Source organism: Rousettus aegyptiacus, unplaced genomic scaffold, assembly GCF_014176215.1.
Source record: "Rousettus aegyptiacus isolate mRouAeg1 unplaced genomic scaffold, mRouAeg1.p scaffold_m13_p_2, whole genome shotgun sequence".
Taxonomy (NCBI): Eukaryota; Metazoa; Chordata; class Mammalia; order Chiroptera; family Pteropodidae; genus Rousettus; species Rousettus aegyptiacus.
In genome coordinates, this window is record NW_023416295.1 from 66,937,648 (window position 1) to 66,956,873 (window position 19,226).

The window sequence follows — 19,226 nt, forward strand, 5'->3', positions numbered from 1 at the left end:
CTCTTCAGTTCAGAAATCTCTTCTTATTCTCTACAAGCTACTATATTCCAAAAGGGACTACTTCACTATAAAGTAGTAGAATAAAGGAGAGAAAATTACATTTAATTGAACATTATGATACATCAAACAAAGGTCATATACATTATCACACCTGATTTTTTTAGAACTGCTCTTACACATACTAAAAGTGTGACAGAGAAATAAAATAAAACAGAATACATGACTTTGGTCTTATCTAACTATTATATTCAATCTCTAGAATTAACTACTCACAAAACATAGTATTTTCAATAATTGTTTAGTATAACATTAACTTCATTTAGAAAGAAATACTTCTATTTGTATGATATATGAGTAATATTTTTCATTTTTAATAAAGCTAAAAATACAAGAGGTACCTCAAAATAATGTTCTTAGTTCACAAGTCTAGTCCCTGATTTCTCATATTCTCTACATTTCACTAAATGTGTAGATTACAGAGGAACATATAAACTAAAGTCAGTAGAATAGAAAATAAGCACTTAGAATCAACTTGGTCCATGGTGAAATTGTATGAACAATTTACTATTAAACTCTAAGTCCTAAATATGAAATAGGAAGTTTCATGCTTTTAGATCACACGTGATCAACATGGTTCATGCTTTCTCTTGATTCAAAATTCTTTCAGATTAAGTAACAGAAATTCAACTTATGACAGACTAAATAGAGGTTTATTAAAGTAATATTGGGGCAGCTCACTGAATCAAAGGAAAAGCTCAGAGAACCAAAGAAAACTAAGATCTTCAGAGATTCAATACCGCAAAAATTGTTTTTCTTTCAGTATTTTTCAGTATTTTTCTGTTTCTCAATCTCTTTCTCCTTATACACAGCTTTATCTTTCTCCTTTCACTGCTTTATCTTCTCTATAGGAAGATTAGATTTCACCCACTTGTATAGAAAAAGAAAATACTGATAGCCCTGACTATATACCTGCAATTTGACAATGAAAGCTACAAAAAACAAACAAAAACAAACAAACAAACAAACAAACAAATAAAACAGAAAGAACTTTTTCCTCCAATTTCACTAAAATTAAACATTCTAGTAAGGAAAATGATTTTTCTAGCATGGGTAATGCAGACCCAACCTTAGGTCATGGTGTATTATTTTACAGATGGAGGGGACTAAAGGTCAACATTTATAAATATCATAGCTCTACAATAAAGAATCCATAAGTAACTTCACTTCTGTTTTTCTCATCTTTGCTTTTATATTATTTCACAATTTCTTATACTCTTCTCGGTTTAATTCCAAATGCAACAAGACTGTGACATATAGCTTACATTTAGTTCCTAAATATGCAGTTTCTTTTGGGTGCCATTTTAACTGTAGTTATCAATTCCCTCCAAGAATCATATATCATTTTCACTGTGCAGTTTACTTAAATACAACATATAAAAGCTTTTGACAAATATATTTATACTGAGGACTAACATCACAAAAATATATTGGTGGGTCATACTCCTAAATTATTATTTAACACTTTCGAACTTACAGTTTTTGTTTAATCTTTGTCTATATATAGAATTGTCATGATTCATAGTATTTTTTCACATGTTCTGCATCTATTCTAGATTTCCTCTTTATGGATGTTTTTTAGAAGGCGAAACCAGAAAATAACTCCAACCATTAACAGGTGTGCTTTTTAATACGTTTCTTACTTTGTTTATTTACTTTTGTTCTGTAATAGGTATCAGCATGTTTCAAGGTTCAATGCACACCTTTCTATCATTTTAGAGTTACATATTAATTGAGTCTTGGCTTAGCTGGGAGTAGATTTTAGAGTATTAAAGTAGTACTTTCTTGAGAGCTTATTTATGCCTTGAATGTGTTTTTACTCAGTATACTTTCTTTTGATAGAAATTGTTATTTTGTCAAAATATGTTTAAAATATTAAAAGGAAAACAAGGCAATAACTGATAATGTGTATTAGGAATCAGCAAAGAAATTCATATATATCATCCACAAACAAATCTTAGAAAATACAATTAAAATGTCTTTTGAGGACTGCACTTTAATAGTTATTCTGGTTCTTAACATTTTCCTCCTGAGAATTTTATTTAAGAAATAGTCTTCACTAAGATTATGAAATATACACCATTGAATGCACAGAGGAGATGCACACCTAATCAAACATAGATGTCATTTCTGGTAGACATACATAAAGGACAGAATGATGTCCTAGGAACTAAGCTCATGTAACCTACAATGTCTGCACTAGGAGGTAGTAATGCTTACACTATGGACTCAATGAGTTAGTATATATAAAGCATTTAGAGCATTGCCTAGGATATACTAATCATCAAAAACTAATCATTCTGGCCAAGACAGAGTAATAGGAACTGAATTTACCCTCCCACCTTACATTTCGAACAACAACATCGAATTCAGATGAAATAAATAAAACAATCTTTTAAGATATTGGCTATCAGGTGATAAAGGACAGTGATCCCTTGGAGATGGAAACTACAGAAAGTGAGCTCTAAGTTCGCCCCCTGTTTATGCCTTAGTAGTTTCCTGGACATATATAGCATAGGGAGGAAAAACTGAGGAGAATTCAGGGGAATGGCTGAGCCAAGCATACAGGAAAACCAAGGCAGTTAGAGTTAATAGTACAGACTATCTGAAGGAGAAAGTGGCATGGAAGGAGAACCCTGGGCATATGCAGAGCTCTCCTCCAAAAGAATGGCAATGTGTACCTCCCTGACACTTGAGGTCTTTGCTGTATTTCAAGACAGATTGCTCTAGGACTTTAACAGTCACTTCACTTCTGAATCTCCATATCTAAATCTCTAAAATGGGGCCATTAATGACACTGAATTTTACTAATAAAATGTTAATTTTAAAAAATATATGATTTGACTTGCCTCTATTGAAGGCTGATAAAAGTGTGGTATGAGAAATACTATACTTTAAATAATAGCCCCTCAAATATTGCAAAGATGTGTTCCTTATGTCTTGAATCACATGTATGTGGAGAAAGAGATCAAATAGAGAAAAAAAGGGAAGAATTTTACTTTTGAACATTTGCACATGGAAGATTATAGGCATAACCGAAACTGTACAAAGGCCCTGCAATTATAGATTGATCTACCTGTATATTTTCAGAACCAAGTAATGTCTACCACTCTAAGAGGGGATTAAAAAAAGCATAATAGTAGTTTTTTTTTTAAGCTATATACAAATGATAAAAGCAAAGACATCAAAGTGGGTAGCCTTTCAACTCATGCTCAATTAGAATAAAAGTTTGGTTGCTGTTTTAAACATTTATGACTAACTAACTGTGACAGGCTCTCAGCTTTGCAAACGGGATGATTTCAGTTGACTTTTGATCTGACTGACAGTTCCTTATACACTTCAGTGTTAGTTTATAACACACGAGCCCACATCTGAATACACATGTGACTAATTAGGGACTGTTTATGGACCATCCACATAAATTTAACACACAAGAGTGGAGGCATTTTAAACTAGAGGTCATAATTTTAATGAAATGGAGTTAATTAACAAAGGTGCTTAACCTATTTTTTGTATTGTGAATTTAAAAAAAATGAATGAAATCTAAAGTGTATTTTTCATGTATATTTGATGAGGTATATTAGGTCATTTAAAAGGTTAATTTACGACTATAAAACAAAAATTATTTATGTGTCTTTTTTAAAAGTTGATCGCAGTATATACAAATACTATATATGGATCTTGATTTAAGAGCTTTTTGTCTTGTCCCAAAAGACGCACATGCGCAATATTTTATAGGTCAGTCGGCACTCTGACTCTTGGGTCTGAATTCCAGCTTTACCATTTATTGGCTTGGCAATTTACTTAACCTTGTTGTGCCTTAATTTTTATATCTGAAAAATGAGAATAATAATAGCACCTACCTCAGAGGGTTGAGGCTAGAATTAAATGAGTTAACACATGTAAAATACTTAGAACAGTGATAGGACTGGAGAGATGCTCAATAATTGCTATTTGTTATTATTTCAGAAAAGCAACAATCAGTTATGAATTATTATACTGTATCTAAATGAGATATAAAGAGTCATTTCTACAAGGAGATATTCAAGAAAAGTTCAGTGAGAAACAATAAATTTGGAGAAATCACTGGCCCCAATCACTCTTCATCTATTTTGCATGGAGAAAACTACTTTTGTTCAAGTTAGAGTTTTCTAAAGAAAGAGACCACCTCTGAATTCTACAATAAGATGACTTGAATGTCACCCAGGAGAGACATTCATGACAGGTCACCATGCTGGGTAAGGTGGGAAAAGTCTGTTAGTTATTCAATGAAACTCTCCACAGGTGGGAAAAGTCTGTTAGTTATTCAATGAAACTCTCCACCTTTGGGTATAGTGTTGGCATTTCCTCTAGACACATCTGCCTCTGAATTCTTGCTTTTGCTGAATTAGTTCATTCTATGTCCTGATGCTTAGTTGTTTATTCCATATTGTATCACACTGCCATACCTTTACTCATTCTAGCTTACCTCTTGGAGTCCACATCACATCTCCATAGCCCAAGTAAGATTTTATCCATTGGGTGGTGAACTATTTGGCCTCACCTAAAGCTTCCATTGCTCCATGCCAAGATCCACTCAGAGTCTTTCTGTTCTCTGTCACAAAATCTTCTTTGAAGATGTAGGACTCAGTAATCCAGACACAAGATTCACCATATGTCTTAATATTAGATTTGTATAATTTAATGTAGTGGTGGCAAAGCTAGGAGTCTCAAACAAGACTGAGTGTGATTCACAGAGTGACTATTTGACCTTTGACTTTTTATTGTCTCAATATTCTCATCTGTATTTACTAAGCTTGGTATAAGAAAATGATGGAAATGAGTTAATGTACGTGTTTACTATAGGGCCTTGGCTATATTAAATGCTGATGACAATTCTGTTACAATATTTAATGAGCTTCAGCAGAAGAGTATTTTTTAAAGTTTAATCTGTTTGACAGTCTTCGTAAGGAATTAGAATATATCATGGAAAGTTATGGAACTACATGTGAATGAGATAGTGATACACATTTACGTAAAAAAATAAAATCCTTCCTGATTTCGCTTTTGATTAATTAAGGTTTAAAATGAAATATCAAGACCATAGTGGAAAGGAAAAACTATACAACATATATAGAGGGATATATTTTTTTAAAAAAGAAGTAAATTTTTTCACTAATAGGACGAAAGATGAAATATTTCGTTAGTGTTATTTCCTACTATCACATACCAGTTGACATCATCAGACTTAATGATGTACTACATGTCTAGATTTGGAATATAGTGTCATTAGATATGATTGAAGATATTCCTATGAAAGTAGTAGACCTCCTAAAAGGATTCAAAATGATGTTACATCTTTTTGAGAAGAACAATGAGTACCATGGACAGTGTCAACTCAATTTTAGACACTTCTGTTCCACTTTCACTTTTTTGTTTGCTATAGCTATGTGCCGCATATAATAGTATTTAATTTTTTTCTTTAAATCATCTTTTAAAAATATTAAATATTTATATTACCTATATATTGCCTATATTTCTAAGCAATGATAACTAAGGTATTTTTAAAGCATTGATTCTGTTTTACATAATGCATCTTTAAGTAAATGTTCAACTATTTCAATTTCAAAATAATATAATCTGTTTATACACTGCCCAAATTTATCATATTAACTATCGTTATAGCTTGCTATATTTTAATAATGCATTGTAATTGTAAATAGAATAGGAAAAAAGAAGGAGTACAAAATAATAAGGTGAAGTTAAAGGTTATATTGACTTACTTATGTCTAAATTTGTAAAATTTTGGGTTATCTGAATAATACACACTTTTTTGTTGGCTCAGAAAAACTTTTTCATTTTTAAGAATATATTTCAAGACTAGGAATGTGGTGCTTTTGCCAAGCCTACATAGTAAAAATGTAAAGGTTGCTTAAGATGTTATTCTTCTAGCCTGTAAAATTTGAACAAACATCTAAACGTAATTTAGCATATACTTGTAAATATTGCCTTCCAAATTCTTTCATTAAGTTTGAGATTTTAAATATGATTGTTTCTTATTCAAAGCTTCAGACTTTGCTATAATTGCTAGATAAAAGGGAGTCAAATAGAAGAAATCTTGCTTATTCAGATCACTTCCTTAATTTTATATCTCACAATATCTTACATAGGTAATATGCTAGCACCATGTACTGCTGTGTGTCTGTGGAATTTTCTGAGACTCTGTAATAGAAAGTGTTCAAATATCTGAGGATCTAATAACATTTTCTTGATAAAATAATGCTTTCATGTCACATAAAATGAAACTGTCAACATTCCTTTGTAAATTTCTCTCAAATTTATGAGCAGGTCCTTGACAATTCTACTATTGCCTTTAAACATCTTATTGAAATGTAGATTAACACTGTAAAATCTTATAATTGTTGAAAAAACTTTTTCTTCTAAGAGTTGTAGATAAACAAGTATTAAATATCAATGTAAGCTGCTATAATTTAGAGGTTTTTTTTCCCCTAAATGTTATTCTTCCCTAGGACTTAAAATTCAGATTCATTTTAAGACATACATTACCTAAGACCATAATGCAGATTTTGCAATAGATAATCATGCCTTTGGAACATCAATTTTCACTAGTCAGTCATTATCAAAATTACGTTAAGGGTAAAAGCAATTGCTCTTTCAAATATCTGCAGGATCAAAAAAATATAAAATTGAGAAAAATAATATCATATTCCATATAATTTAACACAGTGTTTTAATATAGTAATACTAAATACATATTTGTTTAATAATTTAAAATTATAATTAAGTCTATGATAACGAGTAAAAATAAAAGTCATAGATGTCACATTCTGGAGTATCAGTGTTTCATCTGGAGGCTGCTGCCCTTACTCGTTCATCATTATCTGTGCCTTACAGGTGGGTAGGACAGGACTGAGTGCATAGCTTCTACTCCAAACTTATCTGCAGTACCTAGCTTCAAGATTCTACCACTTTTTTAAAAATCATAATTTTGATACCATTAAAGGAATTATCCTGAGTGATGGCAACCTTATTAGCAATCAGGGTATATTGATCACACCTAACACCAAGTAAAGACTCAGGAAAATAGATCCTCTAAATAAATTATAATAATTTTTTTTTCTTAAGACCATGTCAGAAGTTTATTTTTATTTTATTATTTCCAGCATTGTTAAATGAACTGTATAATATTTCTTAATAATCATTTGGTATTGCATAAATATCTAGAGTAAATAAGTCTGTAATTATTGAATATTTATTCACATGCAGACCTGTGCTAGAAAATGTGAGAAATGCAAGGAATGTAAGACATTACCTTGCCTTGGTAAATCATATTGGAAAAATTAGACAGATATGCTTCAACTCAATTAGGGAACTGTAGAATAAACCAACTAGTCTAAACCTTAAATATGTAGAAGAATAAATGAGGACAGCAACAGAAGATATTGATGTCAGCTGCATTTGGGAGGAGGTAAGAATCGAATGATCTGGAATCAGGATTTGAGATCATATTTTTTATGGAAATCTTAGTGGTATTAATTTAAATATAAAACTCATTTATTGGGGACTCTAATAGAGAAATATTCCAAGTTTTATAAATTTACTATTGAAGACATGCCACTACAGCTTTATATGTATCGTGTGGTTTGCAACATCTAACTAACATAGTCAAAAACTATTATACAAATATTTTATTACAACCTAGGATGGGTGTTCATACATCCAGCACAGGGGAATGCAATCTGCTAATAGAAATACTGGAAATTAGGTATTAGAGCTAGTGCCCTTTTCAAAATTATATGTAGAAGATAAAAGAATTTCTCTAGTAAAATTTTAAAGTTCTTTACATTTATATTTCATTTTTATGTGGAGGAACAAAATAAAAATATAGTCATTATTTAGCTCAATGCCTTTATATAAGTATCTTTATGTATATATATACATACATAAATATATACACATTCCTCAATTATCACACAAGTTTATTGAAATAATTTCATAAAAATATTTAGTGATCATGAGAATCCCCCCAAAAGCTACAGTAGTTAACTGACTTACATATTTATTTATTTATGAAAGTAGTAGATTTTGAAAAATGAACATTCTTTGGCAAAAATCGAATTAGAGAATGTGTCACAGAAGTGAAATTGCTTCAGTACTACAATAGGCAGATGCGTAGCAAGTATATATAAACATCTGAACACAGATGAGAAAATATTGGCCTTATTTCAAAGGAGACAGTAAAAAATATATTAAAAGAAAATTTATCAAAAACAAAATGGAGAAAGATGAGAGCCAGGTAGGTGGAAATTCAAGGGGCTCTAATCCAAATAAAAAGCAATTTAACATGAAAATACTCAAATATATTTCTAGGGCAGTTCTTAAATATACAAAAATATTAAATGTTTAAATTGTAGAAAAATTTGTTATTTTAAAGTATCTAATAATGAGAAGGCATTAAATCGTTCCTTGGGAAAAATTTTCTCTCCTCAAATACAAGATTAGGTGTGAATTGGTTCACCATAAAATAGTTCATGTTTGAGCTTTAAAAGGGGAGAAATACTTGGTTGGCTTAATCAAGGTTAAACTGATATGCAAAAGGGAAAAAAAGGACCAGGAAAAAAAAAAAAAGATAGGTAGACTTCAGCAGAGGAACCCATTTCATGAGCATACTGTGAGTTCTTAATTAACATATAATAACTCAATTAAATGGGTAAGGATTAACTTTACTAATTATTCTCTTTATAACCTAGAGCATTAAAAGATTAGTTATTCAAATAGTTCTCTTTAAAATCTAGAATATTAGAATCACTTGGGAAGCTTTTAAAACTACAAATCTATCTTCTAAAATTCATTAATTCATTCAATATTTATTTAGCATTTATTATGTTCTAGTCACATTGATAGGTGATACAGAGATAAAAAAAAAAAAATAGATGATGCATCCCTTCACAGAACTCAATCTAGTAGGGGGAAAAAAGTTAAGAAAATTAACTTTTATAATAAAAGTTATAGAATTTTAAAATGAGTTTAGGAGTATAAAGAACAGAATAATAATAGCAATATTTTAAGAAGCAAAACAATATAGGCTTTTCTGTAAGAGGGGAACTCTGACTGCTTTGTTAAGAATGAATTGAGGATAGGTATTGGTGAGAAAGAAAGCAGGTAAATCAGTTAACAGACCATTTCAATAGTTCAGGTAAGATATGATAGAGGCTAGGAGAAAATGGTGTGAAGATTGACAGTTTGTTCTGTCCATGCCTTTCAAATACTAGCAGTCATGAGTGACGTGAAGAGGTTTCTTTTTCTTCTAACTCCCACTCTGATTTTGCTAATTGGAAATACCAGCCTAAGACCGGATGGTGGCAACAGAATGAGGTTAGATATTTATTTCCCCTGCTACTTTTTGCCTTGACTTCTGCTCTTGTGTCAAAGGCCATGGCTTAGTCAGATAGCTTTCATCATAGAGCTATTCTCACTTGTTTCCAGTAATGATTCCTTCCCCTTGTTCCTTCGGACTGCATCATCAACAGCTTCTGTTGATTATAGCCATGGAGTCTTGCATGCATGTATGTATGTATGTATGTATGTATGTGTGTGTGTGTATATATATATATATATATATATATATATATATATATATATATATATAGCCAAAATTAGGTTTTAATGATGAAATTTGTAAGAAACAACCACAGTTACTGTTTTTTTTTTTAACCCATCTCCCCCTCACCTTAGGCAACCATCACCATGTCCTCTGTATCTATGGATCTGCTTATTTTTTGTTTTGTTTATTCATTTTTTAATATAAAGCATTGAGAGCAAGAGCATTGCCTAGGACATACTAAGTGCTTAATACATTTTTATGCTCTTCATCGTCAAAAATGAATCATTCTGGCCAAGATCGAGTAATGAGAACTGAATTTACCCTCCCACCTTACATTCGAATAACAACAATAGATATGTCTTTATTAAACCTTCTCTTCATATTATCCATTTTGAGTCTGTGAGTGGATCACTCTTTTCTGGTGGGACACTGAATTAAATACGTAGTAATTGTGGAGAGGAGATGTGAACATATTTACGTACATTTGTTGAACAAAGAGGGCAGGACTTCGTGATGGTTTAGAATTGGAGGGTAAGTAAAAAAGAGGTAGCAAGAATAATTTTTAGGTTTCTGGCTTGACCAGTAAGTGGATGGAAGTATTTTTATTGTATTTTATTTTTTTTAAGAAATAATGGAGAATCTAGATGGGATGAAAATCGGTCAATATTTCTGTCTGGGGCATATTGAATGGACTATTAAGTAGACCTTTTGAAATTTGTCAAAAGATAGGAGAGGAGATGAAGATGTCAATACATATTTTGTCAAGGTGAGAGGGCATCAATGTTATTTCAGTGGGGTGCCAAAATGAACATAAAGAAAGGTCTAAGTCCTCAGTGAGGTTATGGTCTACCGGGAAGAAGACTCAAAAAATAAACTACAATGTTGAATTAATGCTACACACACGCAAAAACAAATACAGAAGGGTATAAAATAATATAATGAGAAGACAATCTGTTTTAGAAGTTGAGAGAAATGAAAGTTAAAATTATGTCCCGATAGAGATCTTGACTAGGTGAAAAGAAGGCTCCAGAATATTCTAAGCAGTTGAAACAGTGTTTGTTATAAATCACTGTGGAAAAAAATAAATGAGTTCATTTGAGAAACTACAAAGTGGCTAGTGTGGCTAGAGATTAGTGAGCAAATGAGGGAGCAACATAAAATTAGGTTGCTGAGGTTGACAGGAGACTAGATTATTATTAGGTCATTCAAAAGATGTGTCTGTTATGTTCTGACTATTAAGAAACTATACGTTACTGAGAGATAAAGCTGCTTAACTTTAATACAAATCTTAAAATGACCTCGGCTGTCATGAGAGTTCCATTATTAGATCTTACCCCATGCACATCAGCTAAAACTAGCATAATCAATATTGTTCAAATGATTTTACAATTGGACCAATTATATATTTTGTGGTAAAGCACTATTAGGTAAGAACATTGGTGAATAAGAGAGAATGCATTTGGTAAATCACAAAGAAAATAGACACATACAAATCTAATATTTATGTATGTCCTCATACCTTGCCTTGAACTTCATAAAGTGGACATTTTTTTGGTATTTTTTTCTTTATATATCCTTGCTCTTGTATGAATTACTACATGTTCAAAATAAACTATCATAGAGAAATCTTGGGAAATAAAATCCTGGATGTTATTTAATGTTTATTTTGGAAATTCTCACTAGGATTTTAACACTAAACTTAATTACCCTAGTCTATCTGCTAAGGCTAGTGCTTTTACTAGTATAGAGAAAAATGTTTATATTTGAACCCCAGATTGCCTGGAGTACTTATTCTGGTACACATAACAAACACAAAATGAACAAATTATAGTTTCATTCAAGGGTTAAACATTTATTCTTCAAATCAAGGAAATAATATTAAGAATATTTTCAGTCTACAGCCATGCCACCCTGAACAAGACCAATCCCGTCTGATCTTAGAAGTTAAGCAGGGTTGTGCCTGGTTAGTACTTGGATGGGAGATCTCCTAGGAATGCCAGGTGCTGTAGGCATAAAAAATTGTAAGCTGACAAGGTCCTTGCAGTCTGTGAGGTCCGCAAAGGGTTGCCTCGCCTAAAAAAATAATAATAATAATTTTTTTTTTCCCGAAAACAGCTAACTCTTTTAAATAGTGCTGCCGTATGCCAGGCACTATTCTAAGCTCTCTGTATATGTTAAATCATTTAATTCTTGTAACAATACTATGAGGCAGGTACTCTTATTATCACCATTTTAGAGATGAAGAAACTGAATTACAGGTGATTACTTAACTTGTCTGAAGATGCACAGTCAATAAGCTGTAGACTGAAATTCAAATGAGACAGTCTCACTTTTGAATCCACAATCTCAGCTCTCACTAGTTGAAGACATGTAAACTATCATATTATTGAATAGGTCTCAAGTCAAATTCTCATCAGAGATCTTTTATTTTTTGACAACATCAAAGAAACTTATGCATGTTTTAAACTTGTTCATTTTATAGAGATTCATGAAACAGGTTATATTTCTAATAACTAAGAAATATGTCATTGTACTCAGGTAAAGTGTTATTCATATAATTTTTTCTTTTCAGTTTAAATACCTATATAATAGAACTGAGTAACAATTTAGAAGCACTTGCTGGTTTGATCTGAACATCTGTTAATAAAGTAAAGTATAAAACTTACCCTTACTAGAAGTAAGTTTATCTATCTTTCAAATGATGGAGAGAAATCTGGAAAAGAAAAAAAAATCTATCATCTGTCTATATCTATCTATCTATCTATCTATCTATCTATCTATCTATCTATTTATCTTTCTATCATCTACCTATAATCTATCTATAAATTTTATCTATATGTTTCCCTCACACGCTTACTCAAATGTTAGAATCAAATAAAATCTGAATTTAGTGAACATTTCTCAATATTTGGCTACTTATTTTTGAAAAAAAATAAAATTTCAATAATTCTCTAGAGTTGTTTCTCAATTTTAAAATGTCTTTGAATACCATAAGGCATATAACGTCATTTTGTAAGGTTTTTATCCTGTCAAAATGATTCGTTCTGAAAAGCTTTTGAGGGATCTATAAGCCGCCCACCATTTTAATAACTAATTGTTTGTTCTGCGTGTCATCAAGTCACTTTGTCCAACTTGGACAGTTTCATTTTGTATAATTATAAATTTTACTCCCTAAGTGTCATTATTATAAATTGATCTCAAGAAGAAAATTTTTATCACTGGAAAAAAATTGCAACAAAGTATAGATTTCAATCTTCTAACAATATAATCATATACTTCCAAGTATACACTTGTATATGTGATTCAAAGTATAACATTTCTAAATACTGTTTTGGCACTTTATAATTCCTATTTTATTTTATTTTATTTATTTATTTTTTGCTGTCAATATAAATATAATGTTTACTGAGAAATATGTCTCAACTCTTGTTAAGAATTTTTTGTGTGTGTGTGAAGGTTGTTATCATCTGAAATTTCTTTTCTACAAGATATTCTGGTGTTCAGAATTTAATTCTAGGATAAAGTGTCAAATATGAGGTTGTTGGGTATATACGTACTAACCCCCTACCCCCAATTCAATTTCAAAGAGCAATTCAGGTGAGAGTAAATAAATAAATAAAAGGTTTGGTTAATGTTGGGCATTTGCTTGGTACCATGTCATTCAAAACTCCTTCCATTTAAAAACAAAATTTGCATTGACATATGAATGATGTATAATGCAGTATAATTACTTATGGGGTCTTTGAAAAGAGAAGCCCCCTTTTTTCCAAGTGATTTAACTTTGAAAAGGAATGACTTCACATGTCCAGCAAATACTATTAAAAAGCATTTTATGAGGCTTTTTTTTCTTCATATTTCTACACATGGACAGACTATTGTGTGTTCTAAAACCTGTATTTACATGACACACTTTTATGGTCCAATGGACAAACACTACTTAGTCCTAAAATAACATCACAGTAATGACTACAGTTAAGACAGCAAGAACACTCCACCATTATTATCCATATCAGACTGTACCAGATGCAGTATCTGTGTACTCATAGACACAACAATATTACAGTCAAAATAAATAGTGCATAAGCTCTTTCATTTTGAAGAAGTATATTGTATTATATATTTTTTTCTTCACCTGAATCTATAAGAGAAAGAAATGACAGAAAATTAAAGATGAGTTACATTAAGTGGGATTTAGCCAGATTTCACTTTGTATAAAGCAGGGTTTATCAACCTCAGTAGTATTGATCTTTTTGTATTGGATCATTTTTTGTTGTGGGGACTATCCTGTGCATTGTAGGATATTTAGTGGCACTGTTGGCCTCTGCTGACTAGAATCTGGTACCTAATCTCCAGGGAGATGTGACAACAAAAAACGTCTCCTGCTCAAGGGTCACTGATAGAAAGGAATGAACTCTTTAATATATACATATTCTTTTAACTGATGAAATTATATTGCTTGGCTTTGTTGATATCAAATTTTTTTTAGTTTCCAGACACAATGTGTAAATTTTTTCTCAGAATATACTTCATTTGTTTGTTTAACTTTGTAGTCAGGACTACAGTGTATAAGCATTTTGCATATAGAATACTATTTCACCCATTTTATATTGACAGCAAAAAAATAAATAAATAAAATGGAAACTATTGAGTCAAATAATATGAGGAGACATCTTTAAGAGAAAGGTCTCCAGCGTCTATGGAGGAAAGCAATTGGCTCTTGCAGATCCCCATTAGGCCACAGACTCCTGGAGTCCTGTGGCTCTGGACTAATTCCTCCTCAGTATTAAGGAGAATATCTGGACTGAGGAATACCGCATGACCAAAACTGCTTTCTCCTAAAATTAGTGGGATTTTCAGTTACTTTTCCCATCTTCTTATGCTTTTGAAATAAAGAGGCAGCTTTCAAGAAATAGGGTGTTTGGAAGAAAGAAAGGAAGAGACAAGATTATTTACCACATCACTGATTATAAACATGACTTGAATTGTAATAATAAACAGAAAAGAAGTCAGAATCCTGTTTCAGCATCATTCTGAATGTCCACCAGTGGGTCTAATTATCATGCTAGGACTGTCAATTCTGTCATTAGGTGTAGTCAGGGATTCATTGTTTTAGTTAATCAAAAATTCTGTGTAGAGAGTAACCATATGTACATGAATTATCAATTTTCAAATTACTAGAATATAATAAAAGTCTACTTATTACTATATTTTTCCTCATATGACTTTTTCTTTAATAATTTAAAAGGGATTTCAGGTTATTTTGTTTGCTTTAGGGTTATCATTATCAAGTTCAGTTATCATTATTCTGTAGCTATGAAGTGGTGCCTTCTGATAAGAATTTCTGGCTCATAATGCCAGGAAAAATAGCTTTTAACATTCAGGATTGGCATTAAAATATCGATAAGCACTAAATGACTTCAATGGGAAAATAATAGTTTATATTATATATATAGCATTATATTCTGTATAATGCACAATATCTAATGTTATAAACATTCAATAAATATTGAAAAAGTTCCAACTTTTACTCTGTAAGTCTCTAGAAAGTGACTATTATGTAAGGATTAGTTTGCTAAATATTATATAGTAAATAGAGAAAAATGAATGTGACTATTTATATTTCAGAAAATACATGTTTAACATTGTAATTGTGATTTTAATGTTACACTGATTTTCAGTATATATACTAATTTTTCTTAAACAAAATTATTTAATATGTCAAATACTTATTTGTCACTTCACAATTCTCAAGACTTCACTAATCCAAAATAATTTGACCTATTTATTTAGGATTATCAAGACTTCTTTAAAACTATAAGTGTAAAAAAAAATAAAATTAGGAAAGACAATAAGATCTGTTTGGATCTGTCTGGGTGAATAAGCACCTTAATTCCCTAAACAAATATATATTCTAAAGAGATAGAAATATTGAATAGGCTTGGCCAATTTCAAAATTTACTTTAATTTTTAATGCCTTTTTCTTTGTAGTTCTCAAAATACTTCTCTTATGCATAGAGAACAAAAGAAGAATCATCCTGCAGTTAATTTTTATAATTTCATCAGCTAGTAGCAGAGGACTAGTTCCTTAGTAGATAAAGTGTTGGCTTTATATTCTAAAGGACAACTTCAAATCCTGTTAAGGTTATATTTTTATTAAAATTTCCATTAATTTCCCCATCAATGTGATTATAGATTAATATTAATTAATTCTTACTATTTTTTGAAGAAATAAATGGAGCCATATCTGATGCAAAGTTAAAGACACTATTCAGGCTTTCTTGGTAACCCTTTCCTTGGTTCAGAATTGGTTGGGGAGGAAGGGAATAAGATATCTTTAATGGCATTTTATTGAACTTAGTAATTTAAATGGCCTACTCTGATTTTGGAAGATATCAAATTACCATATGGAAGATGTCTTTCTCTTCAAATCTGTCCCTTATAGTTTACCAAGAAAATGACAAAGGCAATTTTTAATGTTGGATATAGCACTTATGTGTATGTGCTGCTGATATTAATGAGAGTTCTGGGATGAGGTTTCTCTGTGCTAAAAACCGCTACATCAACAAATAAATTAATATTATAGAAACTGACAACAGAAACCACTGGCATTGCCTCTCTGGAGTTTTGATTTATTATTATAGCAAATAAAAAAGTATCCTAGGAAGATATAATCTTTATGCTCATTGGGGAATTCTGGGATATCAAGGTGGGTCACCAGGTATCCTATTTGCATTAAGATGGTATAAAACTCCTGAAGGAAAAGGGGACTTTGATACCGATGGATACAGCTCTGGGTCATTGGGAGCAATCCTTTCCAGACAGACGTGTGACAAAGGATTATTACAAGCTTTGGGGAAGGAATGTTATTTAAAGTAAATGCAAACTTACCCTGACACTCTGCATTTTAGTGATTAATTCGAATGTCCCATTCTCTCAAGTACTGCAGGAGCTAATAAATTTCATGCTATCCTCATCTTGGTCATGTAACAATAATGGGAAGTTTGCAGTATTCTAGGATTTAGAGAGGGATACAGGGCTTAAGTTTTGGAGCCAAGCACTGTAATATTAAAATTTAAAGGAAAAGTCTAGGGACCAATATTTCTCTATATCTCACTTGCCTGTTTTTTGTTACCTATTATGTGAAAGGGGTTTTTAATATGTTTAGAAAAAAAGGATGCTGTAGAAATATATCAAAATGTAACCCTGTATATGACAGATCAAAGAGAAAAGGCTGAAGCTCCCAAACACCAAAATGCATGTGTTAAATATTTTGTGCTATATGTTAAGATACTTTTACAGTGAGGAAGTTATTAGACTATTATTTTTACCAATACGATCTAACATTTATTGGACATTTTCTTTGTGCCAGGCACTGTCAAGAACTTTTAATCTCATGAAACTCTCACAGCCACCAGATCACAAAGACATTATTATTTTCTTCATTATAAAGATAAATAAACCGAGGTTTAGGAAGGTTAATTAAGAAAGATTATTTAGCAAACAACGGAAACAAGCAGTGACATTCTCAAAATGCCTATGAAGACATTCTTAAAAGTAACAATTTTGTTGGAAAGAGCATTGGTAGTAGTGCTTTCAGAAAGGAACAAAAAAATCAAGAATATATTAATTGTCCATGTCATAAGTTGGTAGAGGAGGTGCAGAGTTGCCTCTTGAAGTTGTCTGCAGCCAGGATCATTACACAAGGAATAAAATGTTCTAGCCAGCCATAGATTGACATGCCCATGCAAAAGAGTGGAAAAAAAGATCACCATGCCCAAATCGCCTCAAAAAACACATGCATTCCATATGCGGCTGGGTGATCCAGAACAGGGGTTCAGCACTTTTTCTTTAAGATTGGGTTTCATTCTGCTAACAGCTTATTGGCTGAGTGCCCACGAGCAAGCAATTAAGACTTTGTGCTTGCCTGCATTTTAGTAGCTCTCCTCATGACACATGCAGCCACATGGGAGCAGAAGCTTTGCCAGCATGGGTCACGGTCTGGGAGCAGCATCAGGAGAGCCTCTATACTCTAAGGATTCACAGTCTTCTGGGAAGTCGAGGAGAGAATGGATAATTGATTGGCTGTGCCTGTGAAAGAAGATCAAGAAGGAAACCGTTAAGAATTGGGAACTATAGGGAGAGATCAAAAGTGGAGTTAGGAGAAGAAAGCACAATGCTACCAAAGAATCCGAAGGAAAAGCAGATTGCATTAATGCCTTAAAATTAAGAAGCAATTGGGTTAAATAAAAAGAAGACAAAAACTAGACTGCTGATGAGAGTTTCTTACCATTGAACTTGAATGATGCCCTCACAAATTATTATTTATAAGAAACACACAAGTGCTGAACACCTAAAATGTGCCAGGTATGGGGCTGGGGATGCAAAAATAGGTAATATGAGAAGCAGAGCCACCACGCATGTCATATTCAGTGGCTGACTTTGCATTTATTTAGACTCTTGTGGAAATGGCAACAGTAAGGCCATACTGCTTTCCTATTTCCAGGCTTACTTAATTTTGTTCCTGGAAAGCATCATGACTCAGTTTGGCTTAAGGTGTGCTTAAAATAATTAGAAAGCTTTATACAAAGATGAAATAGCCTTCTTGGGAGGGGGTAAGTTTTTCACATCTTAAAGTGAAATAGGCCAAATCAGTAGTTTTAAATACGATTGATCATTCAAGACCTTCTGGGCATGATTCTACAGCACGAATGTCTGCTTCTCACTCCTGGAAGTTCTAGTTTAATGGATCTAACCAGATATATTCTTATGTTATAAACATTGCCCTAAACAATTCAGAAAAAAATTAATCACAAAAATTATATTTTCCTCTTTGTAGTAGACTTTGTTAGATTAAAATCAGAGGAAAAAAACTACTATCCTGCTGGCTATATCTGTATATAATCTATAAAAATCTAAATGTATAGAAAACTATCCTTCAAATTATTAATGTGATTCCTTAAAAAAGCAATCTCACTGGACATTTCTACACATTATTTTCAAGGTTAGATCTATTGCATTAACAGAAGTGTGTGTGTGTGTGTGTGTGTGTGTGTGTGTGTGTGTGTGTGTATAGTAATATTTATTCTCTTACCTACCACTTGGAAATCTGAGCATCAACCAGGTTTGTACCGAGCACTAGTTTCATCACTGACTAGGTATCTTGACTCTATGCGCCTTTAGATGACATGCAAAAATAACAACTTTATGAAAGTCATGATCTTGATTAAAAAGAATTCTAAAATAGTTTTAACATATTCCAAGATATTAGTCATACATATTCTTGGGTTTAAAACATTACTTACTAGTAATATAAACCTGTGTTTAAGTAAAATTGTATGCATCATAAAAGATAAGATTGAAACAGCTTAGGACCAAGCAGGCATAGGGGTCTAGAGTCACCTCCTCGGCCACCACATTATCTACAGTAGGAGCTCCTACCTCCTTCTCAGAACCCTGGAGTTCCACAGAGCACACATTGAAAACAAAGAGTATCCCATTTTAAATTTGATTTCCAATTAACTCCCTACGAATTGAACATATTAATGGATTCCAATAAATATGTAAA

General features: G+C 31.8%; 1 pseudogene; it reads left to right on the plus strand.

Annotated features, from left to right (window-relative positions):
- Positions 1 to 11,554: 11,554 nt before the first annotated feature.
- LOC118614574 lies at positions 11,555 to 11,673 on the plus strand (annotated as a pseudogene).
- Positions 11,674 to 19,226: the final 7,553 nt, after the last annotated feature.